Raw genomic sequence first — 21,311 nt, forward strand, 5'->3', positions numbered from 1 at the left:
TGTTCTGGAAGTGAATTTCTCCTTTAAGTGAACTGTTTGTTAACTGTTGGGGAAAAGCATCTGATGTGTAACATCATATTAGATCCGTGCATTACAGTAGTCTTAATATGTAGGTCATCTGTCTCATTAATGTTAATCAAACAATAAAAGATCCAATGATTCTACTGCTTATTTGTATCTTTGTTCTTATTTTTAATAACAAAGATGAAACAACAAAAATAAGTCTTTTGAATAATATAGTAATTGTTATTAATAAAAGAATTTGAGGACAAGATGCATTGAGAATCATTTTATTATCAGATCATTATCCTCTGAATCCAATTGAATTATGAGGCAAGTGAAGATTTACACCTCTAGTCGCAATAACTTCTGTGATTTGTCAAAACATGGTGCATTATGGTATTATAGAAAAGAAAGTTAAACATGCATTATTCCTATAGATATAGGTTTTGACTTGGTGTGCCGAATTTGGTGGTATTACCAGAGATTTTAAAGTATGGTTGCTAGGTGACGTTCAGAAAACTTCGGAAAACTAGATTTTTCTCAGAATTGACTTTGCTCACTCCATCGACTTCAAACAGGTGTAGCTCAGTCATTTTATGTCTGATACCAACATATCATACATCATTTTGAAGGTTTTTTTAAATACAGAATATGAAACAATAACTCATTTTTTGAAAATCTGCTCATTGTGACTCATTTTGCCAGCACAGGTCAGACACACACACACATAATAATTTAAAGCATGGCATTCAATACTAAATTGTCACTGTTAGAAGCTAAAGTAGAAAACTATGCACGTAACAAACAAAGCTTTTCTGAAATAGTATCTTTATTGAGTGATTATGTAATTTAGCAACTTAAATAGTCTTTTGGCTCCGAAATGTTTCGTTTTAAGAGCTATATATCTCTGTAGTAATATTTTTAGTCTGGAGCGCTGAGAAATGCTGACATTTCACTTACATACAACAGTTCAAAAAGCTTGTGTTCATTAGCGAAGTAATGAGCGCTGAGTTATGACGGAGTTTTAGAATTCACTCCATAAACCCCATAAAGCCAATCTTTGCCAAAGAAAAATACCTCCTTGTCAAAACTGGGAGGAAATATCACAGCCATATTTCACATTTTATTAACATAATTTTGAAGTCGCCCAGGGCTAGATTTGTATTTATACTGCGTGAGCGCCCTGGCTGAATCTCAGCTGAATTAAATTCAGTGCCTCAAAGTAACTGTGACATTTTGGCTGCATAAATATTATCCTCACCCTCGTGAACACTGATTAATTACAAGGCTTCCATAAACTAAAAGGCAACAGTTGCTGGTGTGTTTGCTATATTATTGGCTTTCCTTCAGTTTTTCATTTTTCACAGTGTGTTTGTGGTCTCTGAGAACTGCCCAATTAATGTAATGCACTCAAGGCTTTAATGCCCACTCTATTATAAAGCAGTTAAAGATTCCTTTCCATTCATATTTTCCCTGCATAACTTCACCTGATCTTTTTGGAGGCTTTTCTTCCATGTATATTTAAGTGCACTGGTCTGCACAGTACAGTGAGTGAGAGAGAGAGAGAGAGAGAGAGAGAGAAAGAGAGAGAGAGAGAGTCGGCTTCTTTCTTTAGTGCATTGAATGCCAATCAGTTTGTTCAAAATCAAACGGATGGAACAGAAACTTCTGCTGTTATTAAACAGAGCCTATAATCATGTCAATCAGGCTGAGGTTAAACTACAGAAATTCACACTCAGATGCACAAGTTTAAGAGCAAAGTGGGGTTTAACAAGTCCAAATCTCTCAAAGCTGCTCTCGTAATTCAACAGTGTAATCTGCTGTCACATTCTGATCATGTCGAGTTACTTCTGCTTCAAAGGCTCAGTACAACTGGTGTATATAAAAAGTCCAAGTTGTTTTTTGGTAATTTCTTTCCTACATTCTCTCAAGAGAATATAAAACTTTGCAGAATGTCAGAATTGAAATTAAATAAATAGTAGAGCCGTCAACTGAACATGTTAAATTAATGTGAGAAAAAAAAAACACACACAATGATTCATACTTTAACTGCATGCAATGCCACAGAACACTACAACATACAGTAATTACTTATTATTCTCTGAAATATTGCAAAAGCCCTGTTTTCTTTGAAATATGTGATTAATTTGACATTTTAATTGGCATATCATGTACTTAATTTGCTTAACATTTTTAATGGAATGACGGCCGTAAAAATAGTGCACAAAAATACATGCAAATTAAGAAATGGCAGCATTGTTTAATCATCTTATGGAAGGATTGATAGCCTGGTTAGTTCTAGAAATAGAAAACCTGAGAGGTAAATATGTGTGTGTGTATGAAGAAACTAGACATGGTCAGGTGATGAAGGACCTTTATAACAGTGCTTCTGCAGGTCAGAATGACTTTCTCCACAAACCCATAGATCTGGATTATTCTGAGCCTTTGCCATTGTACAGACGTGGCATTTGCTAGACGCTATTTAGACAGGCTTCTTTTATCTCATCTGCCCTAAAATCTGCTATTAAGCTGTCAGCCCCCCTTAAAAATGTATGATTATGTGATCTCTCTGCATATTTGCTAAAACAGCACTGTGGTTAGCCATCTGAATACTCCTTTTAATAGGTAATAATAAACTTTAACTCTATAAACTCCATTTGCTGCATTAAGTATATGTCACTCTAGTATATAGGAACACAGTGGTACAATATGCAATATCAGTGGCAACACTCTTAAGCATGTAATTTCATTAACCTGTTATCTGAGTGGGCATTTTGGTATAAACATAAATTTTAAACCTTTTTTATGCACATTATGCCTACATTCATATATTTAAATGTGGAGGAAAACCTTGTGTGTAAAATATAGAATATACAGTGCCTTGCAAAAGTATTCATACTCCTTTTCATACTCTTTTTCACATTTTGTTGCTGCCTTATGTTAAACTGCTTTAAATTACTTTGTTTTCCACATCAGTCTAAACTCCATGCAACATTTTTGCAAATTTATAAAAAAAAAAAAAAAAAAAACTTAAATGATTCCATTGCATAAGTATTCGTACCCTTGCAATATGAATGCTCAGGAGCTCAGCTGGAAATGCATATCAGAGCACTCAGAAAACCTGAGTTAAAAACAAACAAACAAACAAAAACCTGCCTGTAGAGCTCACAGACAGAATTGCATCAAGCCACACATCTGGGGAAGAGTTCTGAAAAAACTTGGCTAGGGTGGTGACCAAGAACCTGGTGGTCACTCTAGCTGAGCTCCATCATCAAATATGCAGATGGGAGAAACTGACAGAAGGACAAACATCACTGCAACACTCCACCGATTTGGGGTTTATGGTGGTGTGGCAAGACTCAATCCTCTCCTCAGTGAAGACACATGAAAATACACTTGGAATTTGCAAAGAAGCATCTAAAGGCCCCTTAGACTGTGAGAAACAAGATTCTGTGGTCTGATGAACCTCAATTCTAAGCATCATGCTTGAAGAAAACCAGGCACTGCTCATCACCCGCAGAGTACCATCCCAAAAGTAAAGCGTGCTGGTAGTAGCCTCATGCTGTGGGGCTGTTTTTCAGTGGCAGGAACTGAGGGACTCATCAGAGTACAAGAAAAGCTCAGTGCACCAAAATATTGAGATAGCCTTAATGAAAACCCAGAACCTCAGACTGGGCAGAAGGTTCACCTTCCAACAGGATAATGACGCTAAGCATACAGCAAGAGTGGCTGATAGACAACTCTGAATGTCACTGAGTGTCCCAGCCAGAGCCTGTGCATGAACCAAATCAACCATTTCTGGAGAAACCTGAAAATGTCTGCCAGAACCCATCTAAGCTGACAGAGCTTGAGAGGTGAAGAAGTGAGGCGAAGAATGGCAGATAATTGCCAAATGTTGATGTCCAAATCTTGTTGCATCATACCCAAAAAGACTTGAGGCTGTAAATTTGCTTGAGCTAAGTTCTGAGTTAAGGGTATGAATACTTATGCAATGTACTTATCTCAGTTTTTTTATTTTTAATAAATTTAAGAAGTTGTGACAATACTGTTTTTGCTTTTTCATTATGCTGCATGGAGTATAGATTGATGTGGGAAGAAAGGTCATTTAAAACAGTAAAACGTGAAAACAACTAAGAGGTATGAATACTTTCGCAAGGCACTGTGTATGCATATATATTGCTCTCATTTCCATCTCAAGTTAAAGCTCATATCTTAGGTCTGTTTTTACATGTCACTCAAAAGCAGTCTGTAAAGTCTCATGGCTGGTGCTTTATCTGCATACAGAGAGTTTGCCAATTAGTGTCAGTGATATGATAGTGTTAAACGCTGAACTCAGCGAGTGTTCTAACATCAGTCTTTTTATTGTGCAGCCGGGTAATAACTAAGTGGGAGGTAGATGTTATGGTATGCACAGTAGACTGGTTCTGACTGTAAGCAATCTAGTGTGGGTGGGATGGAGGCCTTAATTTGGGTCATGACCAGTCGTTTAAAACACTTCATTACGACGAGTGTGAGTTCAAGGCAACAGTCATCATTAAGAGATGTTAACACTGACTTCTTTGGCACAAAGATGATTGTAGTTTTGAAATGTAAGCACAGTAGCCAGTGTTTGCGGGGTGTTGAATATATCTGAGAGGACATCAAACAGCTTACTAAGGTATTCTCTCAGCACCCTGCCAGGGATTCCATCTGGGCCAATACATTTTCATAGGGTGACTTTTTGCAATGTCTTGCTAATCTCAGCCACAGACAGCACCTGATCATCATTTGGAGAAGTTGTATTCTTGGCTGCAGCGTTGTTGGCAGAGAAGTGGCTTTACATCAGGTTAGGAGGGATCCAAGGTTGTGCAAAATTCAGAATTGAAGACGCGACTCACTTTCACTTTGCCAATTGGAATTTGAATTGGCCAAACCACTTGGGAAGTTAAATTGGAATGACAGTTCTGAATGCAGTTCAAATAAATTCAACACAGGTAATGCATTCCATCCATCCATCCATCCAGCCGTCATTCTAAATTCTGAAAATTCTGAATGGTGGGCAACCCCGGAGGGTTCACAGCCGTCAGGGATCATAAGAATGATTGAAAAGTTGAGGACACATTTCATAGCTTGTCAGCCTGGCTCATGAATATTAACTAGGTGACATAGCAGGTAATTGGGTGACAGCCATATTAAAATAATCACTTACCGACCGCACGTTCGTTCAGTTGACAGCTGACGCATGCTCAGTATAAAGCACTGATTTTACATGGGCCAACTATTTTTTCACATTTTAGATGTCTCACTAATCTGACGCACCCAATTCAGGTCATGAAATACATTGCTAATGAGCTGATGTGTTAAATCTGGTGTGTTAGATAAGAGAGACATCCAAAATCTGCTTTGCTGGAGGGTCTAACACTGCTTTAGCCTCTGCCGTGTATACAAGAAATCAATGTTTTTCATTTAGGCTTGGATTTTCTGTGTGTATGCAGCTTTTGGTCTGTTTTGCTGAGATGTTTCTGTGAATCTGAGCTGGTCATCAAATGCCACCCTCAAGATTCCTTGCTGACCTTGCTAGCATGAGATCTAACAGTTAATCAATAGATCTGTCTGGTGATTTATTCACATCATTTTTGAACAGTTTTACCTGTACGCATAACCCAGATACTCTCATTTTAAGGTGTGAAAGAGTTAAAAGAAAGCTCCCTCTAGGAAAGAACGTGTTCATTTGGAACAAGGTTACAAAGGTGACCAGTGAGCACACTTTTCTCTCAGGCTTGGAAATAAAGACTGTGCTCACTGATACTGGTTCGTACACAAGGTCAGCCACATCCGCCGATGACAAAGAGGCCTGGGAAATAAATATACACAGTCCAGCCATCACTAAATCACATTATTGTAGCAGGACCCATTGTTCCTTCCCGGAGTGAACGTCCTAGCCCAAATCTGAATTCAAACCAAGGCTCTCACTGCTAGAATCCTTTACCAGGGTTGTGCAAAATTCACAACTGCAGAACTGGCTCCCTTTCAATTCAGTAAGTTGAATGTGAACTGAATTAGTTACACCCGGCTATGTAGCATGTAGAGTATACATGTATGAATCTGAGACAGAACATCCTCAAAATTTTGGAGGAAAAAAAAATTGCAGTTCAAAAATAAAACAACACCAATAGCACAAATTTTAACCTTAAAGGCACAATATGTAAGTTTTTGCCACTAGAGGATGCATATTCAAAACAAACAAAGAACCAAAGGCGTAGTTTGATGACGCTGTGATTGAGTGTGGAATCATGGGAGTTGTTGATTCCCTTCAGCCGATGCAATCCGCCAGGACTGTAATTAAGAATGAATGAGGGAAAGACACGTGAGAGAAGGCAATGCCTCCACTGCGATATGACTGGATATGAATGGGTTTGATCAGCTGTGATTGGTTCTTGAGGCCCTCATGTTTGTGTGCGTTCGCGAATCAGTCTGAATGAACAATATAATGGCACTAAATGGAAGATTAATTTTAAAAAGTAAGTAAAGAACTCATACACTTAGATATAACCGCTTTGTTACTTAGAATGGCATGAAACACAATCAATGGGAGTTTTTAGTGAGTAGTCAGCTTGGTGAAATTTTAAGTAAATCTCTGACCAATATTTACTGAGTTTTGATGACTGATGATCCAAAAAAAATTCTAAAATAGCTAAAAGTTAACTATTTAAAAAGAATAGCTGAACAGAAGAATATATTGTTTAAATTGTTACTGCCTTGAGTTGTTATTTTGGAATAAATGTAAAATTTAAAAACATACTTAAATTCATACTTAAATAGAATAAATAGAATATTGATTACATTGTTAATGTAAAAATATCAATTCTGTCTATCCAAGAAAAAAACAAGTGTAAACACACTATAGAAATGCTATCATATTTCGTTTTGGCAAACTTTGCCTGTCTAGTTTCATTTGAACTTTTCCAATACCATTAGCTATCTATCAAACTTCAAAGGCTTTTAGACATGGCTTTTTCAAGCCAGCATTCAAAGATTGTCTTGAAAAGTACAGTTACGGTATAAAAACTACATTTGAATTTGAATTAACTTCAATTCCATTCACGTACAAATCTGAACTGGATCCTGTTTGCTATGAAGGCATTCCATTCAAACTGTTTTACACAACCCTGCCAGGGAAAAAGAAAGAATCTGAAAGAAAATCTTCAGTCAGAATGTTAAGCTTGCCTAATGAGGTAAGTGTAGATCTACTAAAATGAGTTTTGTTGACCAATTTGCTGACTGTGATAACAGCTGACACTTTTTGTTGCTTGTTTTTGAATGAGAAAATCGTTTAAAAAGTTTTAAGATGAATTTTACTTTGTCGAGCGAAAGCCTTTCATCTGAAAAAAGAGTGTAACATGGTCGTTTTGAGGTACTCATGGGATTCACGCTGTCTGAGGAGTGTAGCAGACGCCTCGCCTCCGACTTTCAAAGGAGAACTGATGCATGTCTCACCCATGATGGAGTACCTTGGGATTATCCTATCAAACGTGAATTTGGCGTTTTTGCTATATCCTCTTTGAGCAGAAGAGGTTTTTTAATAAAACTCAGAGTACAAATTCCCTGCTTGGTCTTCTGAGATGCAGGAACTATGAAAGCGCACTCCTACTTCTCAGCCATCACTAATCAGCAACACACACTATGGGGATCCGAGGAACTGTGGGTCAATGTGTCCGCAAACACATTTGTATAAAACCTTCCTCTTCTTATCTAGCCCAGTTTTCAGCTTTGCAATAAATCATAGCTCTTCTGAAGCAAAACACAACATCCTTCTCCTTGCAAAAAAAATGATAAAATTTCTAAGCTTACTTTGGTGAAGTGGGGATTTAATTTCTTAAGATTGGTTCAGCAGAAAACTCATAATATTAATATGGATCAAAGACCAAGGCTTTGTTTTTCAAGTTGACTGAGATTAATGAAGGATGCGGATTTTCTCATTAATTATTTGCGGAAGAGTGGTTTTACTTATTAAATATGTGTTACTGTCAAATTACGGTTTGGGAATTCAGCCATGTCGCTATTACTGATATGACTGTAACTGTGTTTAGAAGCTGAATGTAACTAAACCTTCCTGAGGCGGATGCAACTATAGAGAAAGAGTGTTTTGAATCACAGAGGATAAGGAACAAACGAAAGCTAAAGATAAGCAAAAACACCAGGGAGACATCAGGCAGCAACAGCTGAGAGAGATGGTTTGCCTACTTGTTGTTCATCTTTTGTTGAAGAACCATTGTTTTTAGGGCAGAGATGACAGCTCAGCCGTGGGCATTTCTGGTGGGTCTGTACCAAGAAATGTATGTATTCAGTAGGGCTGCACGATTAATCGCACGATGTCGTGAGGCGCGTTTAGTCAATGAAGCCGGTACGTTGATTAGTAGTAAAGCTCCATCACGTGCGTTCAGCTGGAGCGGCAAGTAATACACAGAGCCGTAAAGCACTGACAAGCTACGCCAAATCGCGCGCAAAATTGAATTCAATCCTGAGAAATGAAGTCAAAATTGTGTGCTATAAATTTGAGAATTTATATCTTGCAATTGTGACTTAATTTCACAGAATTTTGAATTTATATCTCACAATTGTAATTTTTTCCCTCAAAATTGTTTTTATCTTGCAATTCTGACTTTATAACATGCAACTGTGAGTTATTAAGTCAGAATTGTGAGATATACTGTAAACACGCACATCTGAGAACATGTCGTTTTTTCCCTTAAAATTGGACTTTATAACTTTATTTCACTAAATTGTTTGTATCAGTTTATATTACAGAATTCTTAGAACAATGTTTATATCTTGAAATACTGACTTTATAACTTACAATTGCAGGTTTATATCTCACAATTTTGAGAAAAAAAGTCATAATTGCAAGTTTATATCCAACAATACTGACTTTTTTTCTCAGAATTGAGATAAAAACTTTTTTTGTTTTTATCTCGAAATTGTGCGTTTTTATCTTGAAATGTTGACCTTATTTCTCACAGTTGTTTATATCAGTTTATATTATGCAAATTCTGAGAAAATAAAGTCAGAATTACGAGTCTCACAATTCTGACTTTATAACTCACAATTGCAAGTTTATATCTCACAATTCTTAGAAAAAAGTCAGAATTGTGAGATAAACAGTAACAATAACCTTTTTTATTCAGTGGCAGAAATGGGCTTTCACAGCATGAAACATTAAGTTTCTTTAATTTAAAAAAAAATGTTTAAATGACACTTTGAGATATATACTGCTCAAAAGTTTACACTCTTAAAAATAAAGGTGCTTCAAATGGTTCCACAAAGAACCATTCAGTCAAAGGTTCTTTAAGAACCAGTTCTTGCTTACCTTTTTTATAATCTGAAGAACCTTCTTTCACCACAAAGAACCTTTTGTGAGACAGAAAAGTTCTTCAGATGTCAAAGGTTCTTTATTGAAGCATTTAGACAAAAAGGTTCTTCTATGGCATTGTGAAGCACCTTTATTTTTAAGAGTGTATGGTATTTTTATTTGATTTGATTTTTTTGAATGAATGAAATGTCTCATGCTTATTAAGGCTGGGGTAATTTGATTAAATGTACAGTAAAACAGTAATATTGTTATTAAAAATATTATTATTTTAGCATATTTTAAAATAAATTGCTTCAGTTCAGTGCTTTCATAGTGGTTGTAATAATAATATTTATTTTAATGCTAAATGATACAGGTCTATATAAAGGATATAAATATGAAGAAACACTTTTTTTGTCTACGAAGGTGCAGTTTAGCTTTACTGAAGACAAAACACAAGATGGGTTAAACGCTCATTTTACTCTTGTGTGAAATCTTTCCTATATCCTGTATCCATATACAGCAGGGCTGTTTAGCTTGAAATCAATTATACATATGGATGTTTGAGAGAAACAGAAAAGGCCCATTAGATTCCCATAAGGGTCTTCTCTGAATCTGCCTGGCTTATTATACAACATGCACAGTGGGCAGAAGGAGATCTAGAGGACAAAGGCATTAGATAAATGATTAAATGAAGTATAAGTGCCATTTCAGACACCGCTTACATGACCTTTAAACAGTTCTGACATTTCCTGCTTTTCCTTTACGTTAAATAGTCTGCATAGAAAAACATGTATAGAGAGAGACAGAGAACATATTTTGTTTATATTACCACTTAAGTGGATCATCAGTATCTCACCAAGAAAAAAAAAAAAAACACCATGTAGAGCTATTCAAAAAATCCTAGGACCCCCGAGCGTTTGGGTCCTTGAGCTGTAGCGGGGCGGACAGTGGCAGAGAGTTAGATAAATGTGGTAGGAGCATCCCGATCAATACTAACCTAGACTGCCCACACAGAAGAGAGAGAGGAATTGGGACAGAGTGGTAAATATGAGCTTAACAGATGGAAGCATCTGTGTTTGTTTGAATGAGCTTCTCTTGAGAGTCTTACAACATGATATACACGCCTGTGCCATAATGACACATTAAATCTGTGGTAAGACAGCGTATGCTGTCAGTGTAAGCATTTTCACTGATGAGGCAAAAGGTAGATACTGTTACTCATTAAAATTCCATCAGCAAAAATCATAGTATTTCGTTTTCTAGAATAGCTGTTAGTATGCAGTGTATGGAGTCATTATCTGAACTATTAAGATGACTAATTAGCAATCTTTTTAAAATTCATCACTTAGATTAAGTACTCATATGAAACCTATACATGATTATGAAAATAAACTGAGACCTTGAAATGAAGTTAAAAGGCTTAGTTATAATTAAATGATCAGATCTAGAATGTGCGCAGTATATTATCAATTCCTTGGAGTGCACAGTGTTATATTAAGACATTTATGTGAGATCTATTTAAGGAGACTGGAGCTAATTGTCAGATTAAAGTTCACAAGGACTGTATTTTACAACTGTAAGGTTTGAAGTCAAACCTTACACAAAGTAGTGTTTTCTGTAGCAGTGGTTTTGCATTATAGTTACAGTAAAAATGCATGTTGCTATTTTGTATTGGGGCAAGTTGTCACTTACTTTTTTTTTCTCTTACAATTTATTAATTGCTGTGTTTGTTTCACAATTCAGTTGTTTTTCTGTACAGGAAAAATGTGAAAATTTTAAACAAATAACCACACACAGTTGTGAGTCAAATATATTTTCTGTCAGTTTTTTTTTTCCTGAACGATAACGGTGACAATTTATCTGCTTCTTTATAGTCAAGATTATATAGTATGTCTATAAAAAAAATAATAAATATTCACTGAAGTGAAAAAAGTGACTATTCTCACTCTCCCTTTATATTTAATTATTTCTTTAATTATTAGATCTAGATTTTTCTCATTTAACTTTACGTTCCAAAATTAATATAAACACGTTAATTAAAGGGTAACAATTCTGTCATTAATTACTCACCCTCATGTTGTTCCAAACCCGTAAGACCTTTGTTCATCTTCGGAGCACAAATTAAGATATTTTTGATTAAATCCGAGAGCTTTCTGACCCTGGAAAGATAGCAACGCAACTACCAAGTTCAAGGTCCAGAAAGGTAGTAACGACATTGTTAAAATAGTTTTCTTTTTGCACAAAAAGCATTCTTGTTACTTCATAACATTACGGTTGAACCACTGATGTCACATGGACTACCTTTCTGGCCCTCGAAGGTGGTAATTACATTATGCAGGGTCAGAAAGCTTTTGGATTTTATCAAAAATATCTTAAATTATGTTCTGAAGATGAACAAAGTTCTTACGGGTTTGGAACGACATGACGGTGAGTAATTAATAATAGAATTTTATTTTTGGGTAAACTACCCCTTTAAAACACTGTTTCACTCTCTGAATAATATTCAGAGATATTTCTACATGTACATGACATCTGTGCCATAATTCTACACTATTCTATTCTCCCGGCAAGGACAATGATGGTATGGAAAAAGAAGCCCAGCTGATTCCTGCATTCAAAGGTCACATCAATAAGTCTTTATTTCATCCACATGCACCATTAATCATTCAAACTCACGTCTGTCATCACAGAGGACTAATGTGCTGTCTATAGATCTGTCCTGCCTTGAGGGTCACCCTTCACTTAAAAAAGTGTCATTGATTTCCTCTGCTTTCACACCAAAGATCTGTGAATATGTGACATTCTGCCTCAGTCTGCTTTTTCTAGTTCAAGGTGACAGATTATTCAAATACAATTAAGTGTAATAAAATGATTTACGATTAAACAGTACTAGACAATCGACTGAGAATTATTAGCAATATTCACATGAGCATGGTCATTTGCAGCCTTGATAATCATAAAAACTAGAGGTCGACCGATGTATCGGTTTAGCCGATTAATCGGCACCGATGGTTGATTGGCGGAACTATCGGTTATCAGCAAAAATCCATGCCGATAGTTTTTTACCGGGTTGAGTCCACAATAGAGACAGTTAATTGTGAAAGTACAGAATATCCATATGTATGCAATTTCAATACTGTGGTATTGTGCAGATATTTAAAGATGGCCATCTTTGATTGTTGATGTAATAGTAACACTTTACAATATAAGTCCATTTGTAACATTAAGATTGATAAAAGCTGTAGAGTAGAGATATTTTTCCTTGTTAGAGTGTGTTAATTTCAACATTTACTGATATATTGTAAAACTTTTAGTTGCTTTTTGTTACCATTAACTGTAATGATCAATATATAATTAATATTAATATTTTTATTCATTTACAAAGTATGGTTCAGTAGGCTACTTTTAAAAAAAATAGTAGAGCACTATTAATTTTCCATTCAGTATCCATTTTTAAAACTATCGGTCGATTAATTGGTATCGGCCAGTGTGGTCCAACCTAGTTATTGGTATCGGTAAAATCCAATATCGGTCGACCTATAATAAAAACAACACAACTGTGAGTGTAATATTGCTCAAGTTTTAATAAACAACAGGTTAATACTGAGTCACTTATATTTAGTCTGTTTTTGATCCAAATAGTTCATCAACACACAGTAGTGTTGTTTTATTCCTGAATAAATCAGCACTTTTGAATGAATTGGTTGAATGAATGATTCAATGACTCACTCATAAAGACAAACGTGTTTCATTCCTGAATGAATCGGCTTGTTTGAACGAACCAGCTAAATGAATGACTCAAAAATTCACTCATAAAGACAATCACTTGTCACCGCCTACTGGCATAACATGTAACCTACAGAACAAACCTGTGAAAACTCCCCACCACTAATGGATTGCTCAAATGATAACATTGTTATCTGTATAAAAAAATAATTATTCATACTGTCAGTTAATCAATACATAAAAAATTACAATCTTTGGCTAATGAGTAGATTACACAGGTCATGGAGTGATTTATTGTAGAATAAGCATTTCCTATTAATCATCAGCACTGCATGTATATGCATTCTCCTTAGTTGTAGACTGTCTCCAAACAAACTAATTGGGCTGCACAACTCTGCATATGGTATCCAAATTATCATTGTTTTATGTCTTTTGTAATCTTTACTTTATTTTGCACTAATCCATGGTGTTTACCAATAATATATTCCGTAGAAAAGAGAAGTTTTTGAGCAGCTGTTCAGTGAAGGATGGTTTTGCACTCTGCTTGTGAAATGAAAGACATTGCTTATTAGATACAAAACAACCTCTGGTAATTTCTTCCTCAAAAGAAGCATTTATAAGCAGAACAAAAATAGTGCCTAATTATGTGTTCTTCAGCAAACTACAGAGACTTTGTCTAACTATGAAAGCCTTCTCTAAGACTGCAAGCACAGAAGGGATTTGTGACTAGATGTAATGCTTTTCTATTCTATTCATTTCTGTTTTTAACATGCCCACATTTACATAACCAACGTGCAAGTGTTGTTATGCTTTTATGACCCTTTAAACCAAAGGACCTGCCTCTTTAAACCAAACGACACTGAGCATCAAAAGGTGGTTTGGGGGCGTCTGCCAGAGCTTAACGTTTATCTCCAACCATTCAGATATTTGTGTTACAGTACAGCTCATGCTGCGCTTGTTATGAACTATGAAAAAGACTGAATTATTATGCAATTGCTTGCTTTTAAAAGGTTGAGTTTCCACCTTTGAGAATTTGAAAAAAGGTTCAATTGTTACATAGAAGAAAAATGTTTGAAGAAAATAATTTTGCTATAATTTGTCTTTCTCCTTTTTCAGACGACCACTGGAGACTGTGCAGTACATCAGAGGGTAAGTGTGATAGATGCTCAATATTTTTTAATTAATGCAAAATTAAATCAATCCCTCAATCGGATATGATTTGCCTATTAAAATAGCAAACTTTCAAACAAACGACAACATAGAAAACCAGATTTGTAACATGCCTGACAGTTTACAATAGTGCTTTATTGTAGTTCTTCTAAAGAAAGAATTGATAAAAATCCAATCCAATTTGATGGTAGGGGGAAAAAGAGAATTTGAAGGTTCAATGCAATAAGCGGCACTTTCTTGTCAGTCTAACAAAAGCATCACACTGCCTTGTGTTAAAAGGTCAGCAAGAAAAAATCTTTAGCATTGTCAAGCCTTCATTGTAAAGCACTGTTTTTGTTTAATCCTCAAACAAAAACAATGTCGGATGTAAATGGCAGCATACAGTGTAACAAAACAGCATTTCAGTCCATTTAATTGCTGATTTTGCTTCACACAGGGAAAATTGTGGTCTCTAAGTACCTACCTAGGAGCTAAATCAATGCAAAGACATCGCTCAATTGTAAAGCTCGCCTCCCCTCCTTCCTAAAAATCATTTGAAATATCTCTGTATATGAGAGATGTATACAAAGAACACACATGGTAAATAAAATACACCATAGTCTGCTAGTCACACTTAAAGGAACACCTCTCACAAACCAAGCGTCATAAGTGGCCCACGCTGGAGAAAACAATAGCAGCCTGTGTCTGATAACAGATAGAGAGGAAGTGTAAATAAACCGCAGTGTGCATGAAATCAATGAAGTCTGCTGCTTCTTCTAAGTCTTGCTAATGCACTCAGCCTCATAAAGGATCTTTATTAGGCCCACACTGGGGCGCTTTGTCAGGTTTTGATAATGTCTCGGCGACACCGATGACTGTTATATCTCTGCTGGTAAAGAGCAGGGCCCGGATGAAAAATGAAATGGAAAAATTAGTGGCTGTCGCAAAGGCAAATTATAGAAGCAGGATATTTCACAGAGACTGTAAGTTCACACAAAGTACACTTACTGTCTCTTGTCTCTTGTCTCTTGTTTATGGAAGCTTGTTTCTATCACGGGATATAAAAAATAAATTCACAGAATTGCAAGAATTTAATTCAGAATTTCAGGATGTAAACTCACAAATCTAAGAGGACAAAAAAATAATTGTAAGATGTAAACTTACAATTTCAAGATCAAAATTCAAAACTGAGAATTCTGAGAAAAAAGTCAGAATTGTGAGGAAGTCAGAATTCTTTAAATCACAATTCTGAATGCAATACTGAAAACAGCTGAAAACATTTTTTTTCAGAAGTCGAAAAGAAATTAAGGTTTTTGAAGAAAACATTCCAGGGTTTTTTGGGGGCGTTTTTTCATTTTTCTTTGATGGGACAGTGGTGATGAGACGGTCCACAAGGCGGGATTTGAACTCCCGAGGTGCAACTGCACCATATATCGGCGCACTGTCCACAAGGCTATTGGCGCCAGCCATTCCAGGATTTTTCTCCATATAGTGGACTTCAATGATGGCCAACGGGTTGAAGGTCCAAATTGCAGTTTCAGTGAAGCTTCAAAGGGCTTTACATGATCCCAGCCAAGCAATAAGGGTCTTATCTAGTGAAACAATCTGTCATTTTCTAAAACAAATTAAAATTGATACACTTTTTAACCACAAATGCTTGACTTGCACTAGCCCTGTGATGCGCGTCTATGACTTCACGCATTAAAGGAATAGTTTTTTACGCAAAAATGAAAATTTGATGTTTATCTGCTTACTCCCAAGGCATCCAAGATGTAGGTGACTTTGTTTTTCAGTAGAACACAAACAAAGATTTTTAAGTCGAACCGTTGCAGTCTGTCAGTCATGTAATGGCAGTCAATGGGATCCATGGCTTTGTGAGTCAAAAAAAAACATACACAGACAAAACCAAATTAAACCCTGTGGCTCATGACGATACACTGAGGTGTTAAGACACAGAAATATTGGTCTGTGCAAGAAACTGAACAGCATTTATATCATTTTTTACCTCTGATCCACCACAATGTCCAACTGTCCTGAGCGCGGCATGTGCATTAACCTGCTCTGACATAGTAGGCGCTTGCGCGGAAGTGATCTGTCATGCGTATACGTCACTCATTGTCTATACAGTTCAGAGATTGTGGGTGCGACGGCTACTCAGAATGGTAGATACTTGTGCTTATCCTGATTGTTGCAACCGATTAAAAACTGAAAGATTATGTTTGCTTGCGCGAACTCATTCAGGGGTGTTGACTTTTCACCGACTCCCAACCTTTGAGCCTGATCGACTGAAGTTATAGTTGCTTGCTCTTGTATATGCCAGACCTTTCCCTTTAAGTTGTCACATTGGAAAGGTCATGCACAGTTAGTTTTTTGTCTGTGTACTTCAGTCCAAAAAGGTAGGGTAGGGTGAAAAACTCCATTTCATTTTCTCTTCCAACTTCATAATCGTCTGACATTGTTGTTTTACCTTTTTTGTAAAGGACATGCGACTTTCTTTGTACGTTCGCTTTGTAAACACCTATGTCACGGGTGACCTTTCCTAACATGACAACTTAAAGATGAGCATTTGTGGTTAAAAAGAATAGAATTTTAAATTTTTTTTTAGAAAATGACAGATCGTTTTGCTAGACAAGACCTTTATTCCTCGGCTGGGATCGTGTAGAGCCCTTTGAAGCTACAGTGAAACTGCCATTCGGACCTTCAAACTGTCAGATCCCATTGAAGTCCTGGAATCCTGGAATGTTTTCATTTCTTTTCGACTGAATTTAAAAAGACATAAACATCTTGGATGACATGAGGCTGAGTAATTTATCAGGAAATTTTTATTCTGAAAGTGAGCTAATCCTTAGAAAAAAAGAGTGTGTAAAGTGTGCATAAACCGTGTTTAGCATTAAGGACGGACACTGTGTTCTGCTTTGGTGTGAATATAGCCACACACACAGCTAGACCTTCTTCCTCCAAAATGAGAATGGATGGATTCAGGGTTCGGAGTTCAATTCACAGAAAAGCTTTTGTAGTTAAAAGGCCAGACTGTATAGTACAGCATGGCCTTTTTCAAAAGCATTTGGCAGAAAGTGGATTAAGTTATTGATTTGTGGAAAATGTCACAGCATAAATATTTGCGTTTTAATGGAGTACAGTGCAATCAGTGTTGACTTTTCTCAATGAGTTTTTCATTTCAGTGCTACAGCTGGAGCAAGCGGAAACTGTTGCCACAATTCATGCGCTTCTCAAATAAGGGCTTATGTGTTTAGCATTGCTGAATGATTAGCATGCAAAACGAAATGAATTGCTTTCATTGATTGAGTTTCACACTGTTATTAACAGCAATGAAGACAGACAAGAGGCCATGGATGACTTGGCTCTTTGTGGCGGGAAGCGCTGACGATAAAACATATATCTCATGGGATCTCACTTAACCTTTTTGTTTCGCAGTTTAAACGTGATAAATGACTGCATTAAATGAAAGTGAAACATTTTATTATCCTTGACAGCTGTGGAGCACCTTGGCTTTCAGGCCTTTTCTTTTATGTGGAATTTGACTGTGAAATGACAATTGTTCATTGTCATTTACTGATATTACGTGTTGCAGATTATTTTACTTATTAATTAATAGCATGAATCTCTGTAACTTACTTCACCTCAAACTTTTATACTAGGTCATCTGTTGGAGATGGCATGAGGTAGTCCGTTTGTTTTGTTTATATATATATATATATATATATATATATATATTTATTTATTTTTTTTTATTTATTTTTTTTTTCCTCGAGGTCAGTCCTTTGAGATTCTTTGTAAGAAGTTTGGAGGCCATTATGTCACCAGGACAAAAGGGGAAAGATGCCATTTTAATTAAAGTTGGCAGATTTACCATCCACATAGGGTTTAAAACATCACCCGTCTGTGCAGATCGAGGCCGAAGTACTAGCGATAAAAATGATTTATGCTAGCCAGGGCAGCGGAGAGATTTCTCTAAGGAATTGGTGGAGGAATTAGCACAGGCATTGGAAGGCTGTACTGTAATGAGGAGGAATGACATTAGATTCATACCCTTAAAAAACGAATGGCACAGCCGGGCCAAACAATCAGTTACTCTGCCTCAACGTGGGCCAAACTCCTGACTTGAGACTTATTTTTAACCTGGGATTAGAAGACAAAAGATAGTAGATCTGGGGGGAAAGAAAAAAAAAAAAGATTTTCATTAGGGTGTGTAATTAGCTTCACACTGTTTTAAACAAGTTACATTTGAAGACTATGAGTGACAATCAATGAGAAAATGAATTAACTGCAGGACATGGTGATTAATAAATCAAATTAATTGTATATATCGTTTTCAGTAATTGAAAGTAAATAATTTTTTTTACTTAAATCATATCTATAATGCTTCAGAAGAAAACACAATGCATTAAAAAAAAACTTTTTGAATTTGAAGAGCAGGGTAAATTTAACTTATTTTGTCTTCTGGGAAACATGGAAGTATCTTCTGTAGCCTCTGAAAGGCAGTACTAAATAAATATATATATATTTAGGCAAAATAAGAAAAATGTACACATCTTCATTCTGTTCAACAGTTTACAGCCCAGCCTCTAAATGCATAATTTTTCCTTCTGAAGCATCAGTGAGCATTTGAACCTTCTGTAATAGTTGCATATGAGTCCTTCAGTTGTTCTCAGTGTGAAAAGATGGATCTTAAAATCATACAGTCATTGTTGGAAAGGGTTCAAATACACAAAAATGCTGGAAAACCAAAGAATTTGTGGGCCCTACAGCTGTGGATCATTCAGGTAACAACATAGTAGTAAGAATCAAGCGTATGTAAACTTTTGAACAGGGTAATTTTTATAAATTCCACTATTATTTTCTCTTATTTTCTCTATATGTAAACATCGTTTATGTGACATATCTTATTCAGGTCAGTACTAAATAAAAAACAGCATTTTGTATGATCCCTCTTATTTTGGTAAAAATAATTAACATTTTGCTGATTCTGCAAGGTGTATGTAAACTTTTGACCTCAACTGTACTAAAACAACAGTGTTATATCCTGAGAAAAAATCCTCTAGCTAATGAAAAGACGAATTTAAGACACAAATACTAAAGTAGACATTCTAAAAGTGGCTGAATGATTCAGCGTTTCTGAATGAATCATTTGTGAATAATGTAATGATTTGTTAAGACAGTCACGTTTTGTTTCTGAATGAGTCATTGTTTTTGAGCATGTTGGTTGAGTAAATGATTCAATGACTCACTCATAAAGAAAGTCAATCGTTTAATTTCTCAATGAATCTACATTTTTAATTGAATTGTTTGAAAACGTGAATCAAATGACTTGCTAAGACAGTCACGTTTTGTTTATGAATGAGTCATTGTTTTTGAGCATGTTGGCTGAGTAAATGATTCAATGATTCACTCAAAAAGAAAGTCAATTGTTTCGTTTCTGAATGAATCTACAGTATATTTTTAAATGAATTGTTTGAAAAAGTGAATCAAATAACTATAAAGACAGTCATTCGGTGTAATGATGTAACCTGCAGAAAAAAATTCTTGAAAATGCCCTGCCAACTTGAATATAATCTTTAATTGCAACGCATTAATTAAACTGACAGCCCTAATTTAGATACTATAGTCAACAATTAGCCATATTTTACATAATCCATTCCACAGTATATTTTCAGCACTAAATAAAATTATATTCCATTTCCAAGATACACTGTTTAAAATTCAATGAAACATTTATAAGTCTTCATCTAGTACAGATCATTATTATTGTGGCTGTAGGATCTGCAGCTCTGTTATAATATAGAGACAGCTTAAATCCCTTAATTATAATCCTGATCTTCCAGTTGCGCCTCCTTAGTTAGTATACTTTCAGCCAAGAAAAATTCTGTGCACAAAGAATCCAGAACACTTGGATTGGTTCCCTTAAACACACATCTTTACATGTTTACAGAGAAAGAGTAGCAAGGAAAATGAGAGCGTGCTTTGTTGATATTACAACTTTGACCTCAGTACAGTTTAGTGTCAATGACTAGCTCTCATAGCGCTCAGCTGTTGGTAATGGTCTCAGAAGCTTGGTTTCTATACTTAGGCAGCCAGTTTTGAGGAAGAAAGGCGAATATTTGAAGCATTTATGTGTGCAAAGGGTCTGCAAAGACTCCAAGCACCAGATGTTGGAGACATGAAAGCAGGACCTTCAAAAACATTACACTCCCTTTGTTTCTCCACCTCAAACAGCTCATTCTGCTGAAAGTCCCTCTTTCCCATGAAACAAAGCTGAATTGATTCGGTGAAAAGATAATCATATTATTCCTCTCCCCCATGGAGAGACAAGGCGATTGCATCTCTGGCGTGGTGTTGTCTGTCAGCATTGGAATTTTTAATTAGCACCTGGAAGCTCATATTTTATGCCTCCCCACGGCACATTTGAGAGGAGGCCATTCGAAAACGGTTCATGTAACCATTTGGAGAATCAAGTCTCCACACGAGCTAGGGAGGGAGGGAAAATTATTGCCGTATTTGTGAATAGAGGTGGGCAGTGGGTTACCAGGTTAACAATAGTAAGCACTTCAGATTTAAATATTCAGCCTAAGCACTGTATTATGAATCATGTGTTTTTTTTTGTTTTTTTTTTTGAGGATTTCCTGGATGCGATTTTTTTTTATAACCTGACAGATGTTATTTTATATGTAATAAACAGGAGTGGTTCTCAGTTCTCTAAGTGTAACAAAAGACACTGTGTCTGAAATGTAGTAATAGTTGTAAATTGTAATAATTCACAAAGCAATATTGTATTTCACAATATAATATTAGGAATATTTCTGTTTTACTGTATTTTCTTATCAAACAAATGCAGCCTTGGTAAGCATGAGAGATGTCTTATAAAAACTTATTTTAAATCTAATGCTGTGCACTGATTAATCACACTTAATTGCATCTAAAATAAAAGTTTTTGTTTATATATGTGTGTGTGTAGCATGTATATTCATGTATATATAAATACACACACAGTATATGTTTTAAAAATATTTACATGTATTAACACGTATATATTTTATTGATATAATTAATATTATATATAAATTTATTCCATGGTCTGTCTGAA

General features: G+C 35.7%; 1 protein-coding gene across 1 annotated transcript in view; it reads left to right on the forward strand.

Annotated features, from left to right (window-relative positions):
* tnr (tenascin R (restrictin, janusin)) overlaps positions 1–21,311 on the forward strand; it is a 178,658-nt gene that overhangs the window by 33,787 nt on the left and 123,560 nt on the right. Inside the window, 1 exon segment of the mRNA XM_051134409.1 lies at positions 14,177–14,209. The gene's annotated coding sequence lies outside the window, so the exon portion shown is untranslated.

Source organism: Labeo rohita, chromosome 2 (genome assembly GCF_022985175.1).
Source record: "Labeo rohita strain BAU-BD-2019 chromosome 2, IGBB_LRoh.1.0, whole genome shotgun sequence".
NCBI lineage: Eukaryota > Metazoa > Chordata > Actinopteri > Cypriniformes > Cyprinidae > Labeo > Labeo rohita.